This window comes from Phoca vitulina, unplaced genomic scaffold (assembly GCF_004348235.1).
Source record: "Phoca vitulina isolate PV1807 unplaced genomic scaffold, GSC_HSeal_1.0 scaffold2, whole genome shotgun sequence".
NCBI lineage: Eukaryota > Metazoa > Chordata > Mammalia > Carnivora > Phocidae > Phoca > Phoca vitulina.
This window is the reverse complement of record NW_022589705.1, coordinates 22071814-22078824: the sequence shown is the minus strand read 5'-3', so window position 1 is coordinate 22078824 and position 7011 is coordinate 22071814. Positions and strand designations below refer to the sequence as shown.

Below are 7011 nucleotides of genomic sequence, written 5' to 3'. Positions count from 1 at the left end.
TTAGGCTGTCTTGGGAGCACAGCCAAGTAGCACTCACCCCAAGCAGCATATTAGGAATTAGAGACAGGGAACACTTCTTAGAGAAAAGACACGTGAGTTGGGCCTAAGGGAGAATTAATTAGCATATAGCTGAAAGAAAACACAAGTAAAGGCGTGAAGGCAAGGCACAGCATGATGTGGGCAGAAACCTCAGTAAGTTAATGATGCTGCAGTAGTAGGACCACAGCCAAATGGGAAGTGTCAGATAAAACTGGAGAGGTAGAAAAGTGCTGGATCAAAGAAGGAGAAATATGCCACATTAAAGATCCTAGGTATTTATCCTTTAGTCAAAAGAATGTAAGTTTTAAGAAGAATGGAATTGTCACATTGCATTGTAGAAAGATCACTTATATGAAGCATAGATTTGAGAACAAAATTGGAAGCAGGGAGATGAGGTTTAGAAGATATTTCTTCTTGCAATGGACTAAATGTTTGTCTCCTCCCCAAATTCACATGTTGAGAACCTAACCCCCAATGTGATGGTCTTTGGAGGCCTTTGGGAGATGATTAGGTCATAGGTAGAGTCCTCATGGATGCGGTTAGTACCCATATAAAAGAGACTCAAGAGAGCTCCTTTCCCCTACTAACATGAGAGGACACAGCAACAAGACAGCCCATCTATGAACCAAGAAGAGGGGCTCTGTCAGATGCTGCATCTGCCAGCACCTTGATTTTGAACTTCCCAGCCTCCAGAACTGGGTTTCTGTTGTTTAAACTACTCAGTGTATCGTATTCTGTTATAGCAGAATATGAATGGACTAAAAGTCTTCTCCTTTTTTTTTTTTAAAACCTTATTTATTATTTATTTGAGAGAAAGAGAGAGAGAGAGTATGGGGGAGGGCAGAGGGAGAGGGAGAGAATCTAAAGCAGACTCCGCACTGATCGCAGAGACCGATGTGGGGTTTAGTCTCATGACCCTGAGATCATGACCATGAGCCGAAACCAAGAGTCGGATGCTTAACCAACTATACCACCAGGCTCCATCTCCTCCTCCTCCTCTCCCTCCTCCTCCTCTTCTTTCTTCCCCCTCCTCCTCTTCCTGCTCCTCCTCCTTCTTCCTCTTCTCCCTCTTCTTCTCCTTCTCCTCCTTCATTTCTATTTGGTAATTCCAAAATACAAACATATGTTTGTTATAAAAAGTAAAATAAAATAGAAAACAATATGGAAAAGCAAAGCCAATCTTTCTGTCTCCCTTCACCCCCATGCCCCGGAGTAACCAGTTATAGCCTGTTATGCATCTTTCAGAGGATAGATCATTCTTACAGTTTCTCTGGGATTTTGAAGTAGTTTATCTGTTCAGCAGGCTACTGAAGCATGTAGAAAAGTCAGACCAGACATGTGGAATGTCATCATATGAGGAGTGGTTAAAACCATGAGTGTGGGTGATACCATCTTGGGATATCACACAAAGAGAAGATCAGTGCATGGCAGCCTGACGTGTGGGGATCACCACAGGGAAGACATGTGCAACAGCCCTCAAGGAAAAGAAAGGACAATGGGTTTTTAGTGGGAAAATCCTGATAATAACTTTAGTTTAAAACATTAAGGATGTGTCTTTACAATAAGAGTATGCTGAATAAGTGTCCTGAAGGAGGTTGGTGGGTTTTAATAGAAACTGAAAAGGGAGGCTTTTTGAGACTATAATAATTTTCCTATGGTTTTGTGCACATTATTTGCATATAATGTAATTCATCTTCAGTCAGGACTTTAGGGATGCTCTCAGGAGACCAGCACCCTGAGAAGTAAGTGAAGGATGGGATTTATTACATATTTAATATTAAACAATATTAGACATTTGTATGTCCTACTAGGAAAAAAAGGAAATATTGATCCATTTTTGAAATATTAAGGAAACTGAAAAATTTCCAAGAAATATTAGAAAGAGGAAGACACTGAGAAAGCAGTCACTTCTGTTTATCAAGTGGTGAGAAGATCTCCCATAAAAAATAAGAGTTTGGAAGATGAGGAGGAGAGATACATAGTGACTTTCTAATAGTTAACCTGCAGAAATAAATATATATATAAATCAAATTTAAGTAATGCATATTTTGGCCTTTATAAGTATTGCTTTACCTTAGTTTTATTCAAGTGGAAATAAATAGCATTCTGGAGCTCTCAGAATGAGATCAGAATGGGTGTGCATTTGAAACCTGCAAGCACTTACTATTGTCACAATGAGTGGATACTGATGTGAGTGCATATTTTTCCATGCAATAGTCTGTATTTACTACAGCACATCTGACAAAATTAAATTTTTCTAACATCTATGTATGAGACACTTGGATATGTACTACGGATATGTAGATGATAAAATATTGTTTTTCTTTTAAAGAATTTGCATTCTCCCTAACAAATCATCTACCTAAACCACTAACAATGAATATGTCATGATAAATATGGTGCCAGGATTGCCCTTCAACAAGTCTAGTAAAATCAGCTCTACTATACTTTCTTAAAGGGTAGAAAACCGTTTAAGCTTTTTATCTCTTTTCCGTTCCCCAAGCGCAAGCCTTTGACAAGAGAAAATAACCTTCTTACATCTGATCTAAATATCTTCTGTATCAGAAGTGTTGTAAAATTATGTAGTACAGTTGAGCACCCTGTGTCCTTCTGCTCCATGAAGTGGAATCACAATTTATTTAGCCAAATGTGGTGACATGTACAGAGATCTACTGATTGTTAAGTGGCGAGACCAGAGTTCTCTGCAGTAGGTGCACTGCAAAGGCTGGCTTTATTTGAAATGCTAATTATCTTAGAGCAGATTTTTTTTTCCTGTATGGATGTGTTATATTTCGGGATCCATGATTTGTACAGTTTGTTGAAATCCATGTAGTGATGAGCCGTTTAATGGTGAGAGTGCTATTTGTGTAACATATAATGTTTTTCACACAAATCTACTAGGTCTAACAGACTGACACTTTCTTTCCTTAGAGATAATTCCTCTATAGAGGACTAACTCAGCAAACTGGGTCTAATTAGAACAAGAGCTGGGTATTCTTACAGTTAGTTCTGTTCAAAGAGTAATATGACCAACTGGGTGACTAAATTTGGCTTAGGCAAAAATCTACCAGAATGTAGAAACAGTCCTACATTCATGAGGACTAGGTACTTTTAAAAACATCCTTAGCCTTCTGTTTTTTTCAGCCCCCTCCCCCAAATAAAAGCACTAAGACATTTTCAGAATCTTGTAGGCAAAACTATAAAACTAGAATTTAACTCAGGAGAAAATCTAGATGACTTGGGTTTGGTGATGACTTTTTTTTTTTAAAGATTTTAGTTATTTTTTAAACTCTACACCCAATATGAAGCTTGAAATCAAGACCCCAAGATCAAGAGTCTTATGCTAAGCCAGGCAGGCACCCGTTGGCAATGACTTTTTAGATATAACAGTAAGGGCATGACACATGAAAGGACGAATTGATAATCTGCACTTCATTAGAATTAAAAGCATCTTCTCTGTGAAAGACACTAAGAAAATGAGAGGACAGAACACAGACTGGGAGAAAATATTTGCAAAAGACATATCTGATAAAAAACTGTTCTCTAAAATATACAAAGAACTCTTAAAAGTCAATAGTAAAGGGGCACCTGGGTGGCTCAGTCAGTTAAGCAACTGCCTTTGGCTCAGGTCTGGATCCCAGGGTCCTGGGATGGAGCCCAGCTCAGCGGACAGCCTGCTCCTCTCTCCGCCACGTCCCCTGCTTGTGCTCTCTCTCTTAAATAAATAAAATCTTAAAAAAAAAAGAATTCTTAAAAAATAAACAATAGTACAAAAACAAATGAGCAGACTAAAAGAAATAGCTAATAACTTGAACAGATGCCTCACCAAAAATGATAAACTGATGATAAATAAGCATATGAAAAGATGCTCCACATCACATATCACCAGGGAAATGTAAATTAGAACAATGAGATACTACTGCACACCTATTAGAATGGCCCAGATCCAGAACACTAACTACTACAAATGTTGGCAAAGATGTGGAACAACAGGAATTCTCATTCATTGCTGGTGGGAATGCAAAATGGTACAACCAACTTTGGGAGACAGATTGGTGGTTTCTTACCAAACTAAACATACTCTTTCCATACAATCCAATGAATTGTGCTCCTTGGTATTTATCCATAGGAGTTTAAAAACTTAAATCCACACAAAAACCTATACACAGATGTCTAGAAGTTTTATTTATAACAATCAAAACTTGGAAGCAACAAGATGTCTTTCAGTAGGTGAATGGATAGATAAATAGACTGTGGTATAGCCAGACAATAGAATATTATTCAACAATAAAAAGAAATGAGCTATCAAACCATGAAAAGACAAGGAAGAATCTTAAATGCCTATCCGTGAGTGAAAGAAACCAATCTGAGAGGGCTATATACAATATGATTTCAACCATATGACATTCTAGAGAGACAAAACTACGGAGAGAATATAATCATCAGTGGTTGCCAGGGGTTAGGTGGAGGGAAGGATGAATAGTCAGAGTATAGAGAATTTTTAGGGCAATGAAACTATTCTGAATGATACTATAATGGTAGATACATATCATTATACATTTATCAAAACCTATAGAATGTACATCACTGAGAGTGAACCCACTAGTAGACTATGTACTCTGGGAGATAATGATGTTAGTGTAGGCTCATTGTTTATAACAAATGTACTCTGGTTCCAGATATTGATGGTAAAGAAGGCTGTGCACGGGTGGGGGCAAGGGATATATAGAAACGCTTTGTACTTCCTACTCAATTTTGCTATAAACCTAAAACTGCTTTAAAAATTAAAATGTTTTGGGGCGCCTGGGTGGCTCAGTCGTTAAGCGTCTGCCTTCGGCTCAGGTCATGATCCCAGGGTCCTGGGATCGAGCCCCGCGTCGGGCTCCCTGCTCAGCCAGGAGCCTGCTTCTCCCCCTGCTTGTGTTCCCTCTCTAGCTGTCTCTCTCTCTGTGTCAAATTTATAAATAAATCTTTAAAAAAAAAATTAAAATGTTTTTAATTGAGTTGTTTGGGAAGATCATCATCATGTTACTAGAAAGAGTGAAATTTTAAGGTACTTATGAAAGGAATAAGATCTATCATAATGCTCTGTTCATACAAAATCTAGCTTCCTTGGCTTGCAATGAGGAATCCAGGAGGTCGAAAACAACCCTCATTAAAGAGGAATCCAGTGAGTCGAAATATGCTTTGCAATCACCATGGTAAGTGTTTATAGCCTTCAGAGATCACAACTATTTTCTCTATTAACAACTAGTTATTTTCATAATGACCCAGCAGAATACCTTATAATGTCCTATTATTCAAATTTTTAGAAGATATTTAAGAAATGAAGAAATTGTCTGTGTTAAACTTTATAGAAGACAGAAGAGGCTTGACTAAGGTAGGGTTTAAACTTTCACACATGACTTGTCCAAGGAGCCTTTGACTCAGCTCTCCTAGGAAGCCTGAGGATGGGTTACTGGTGTGCATGGAGAATTCCCCTTATTCCTTTAGTTGGTTCCTGCTTTGCCTATCTTCAGAGTATGTGAAAGCACTTGCCTTTCCATTAGTAACTTTGCTAAGGGTGTCAGCATGGAGAGTTCCTTATTTTGGGAATGAGTGTTTATGATTTTAGATTTTTTCTCTATACTGTTCCAGCAGTGAACAGACTCTTAACAAATCTCCAAAATAAACTCATTTACCAAGGCTTTCTCATATTTGTCATTTTGAAAGACTGAACAAACATCAGTAAAAGAAACAATCCAAGTTCTCATGCCAAATATGTGTATGTCCAAGACCAGGATTTCTTCATGTTTAAATGTGGATTTGAAGCCTCAAGTGCTAGGTATTTTTAATTTTCTTTCTAACTTATTTTTGTTTCTCCTCTTTCACTTGCTCTAGTTTTGATGGACCTTAAAGGTAGGGCTGCTTGCCACTTACAAAAAGATGTGCTCTAGCAGACAGAAGGCTGAGCTACCTTCTATTTTATTTGGAAGAAGACTTGATTTCAGGCCAATGAATCACTAATTGTGGCTCAGAGAATGCTTTCCAGATGACTGGAGGCTGGTCCAAAACACAAAAGGACCCAACTGGTCTAAAGTCTGAATGACAGTCCCAGAGAGAATTGGACAAAAGTTGGAGGGGATTATTTCTGTTGCTGGAAATACATCTATACTACACTTGATCTTAGCCAAAAGGCCGAGAAGCGATGGAAATACATCTATAGTATCTGCAGAACTAGGCTAAACTGAGCAAGGAGAGAGGACAGAGTTCATCTTTGGTTCCTTCTCCATTTTTTCCACTTTTTTTTTTTTTTTTTTTAAGGGGAAGCAATATAAGGATTCAAACTCAATTGTTCTCACTGCAACTTTTTATTAGTGGAGATACATGGTTGGCCATCGAGTTCAGGCCTGCTTCCCTACCATCCTTTTATCTATCTGCATTTCACTATTTCCTCCTCGTCTCCCCATTTTTCGGACTCCCTAATTTCTCTTTCTATTTCTATTGCTCTCTCATTTTAACCTTTAATGTCATTTTCTTTGTATAAAACCCAAACATTTTCAGAGGCCAGACAAGCCATCTAAATATGTTAAGTGACAGGGCAGTGCATCAAAGAGTTGTGGAGACTCAACAAACTGAAATGCATGACCTATCCAAAGGTGGTCAAATTCTAATGTGAATTTATTGACTAATAAACAAAATCCAAGTGCCAGGTCCTCCCCTCATCATCACTTTGAAACTGCTGCTTTATTTCATTCATATCTCCCTTCTTTTCTTTCATCTTTCTAAAAAATTTCAGAGTCAGAGTGGAACTTATAATCTTCAAATTCTGGTTCTGCCTTACTTTGCCAACTCACAAATTTATTTATAATCACTTATTCATAAATTATGCATAATTATTTATAATTAATTGATTAATCAAATGTATCAATTAATTCAAATTAATCTCTCTGTACCTCAGTTTCCTCATCTGAAAAATGGGATAATAATGGT

At 37.7% G+C, this 7011-nt stretch overlaps 1 pseudogene; it reads right to left on the bottom strand.

The window, feature by feature from the left end:
- Positions 1-6148: 6148 nt before the first annotated feature.
- On the bottom strand, positions 6149-6228 carry LOC116627247 (annotated as a pseudogene).
- Positions 6229-7011: the final 783 nt, after the last annotated feature.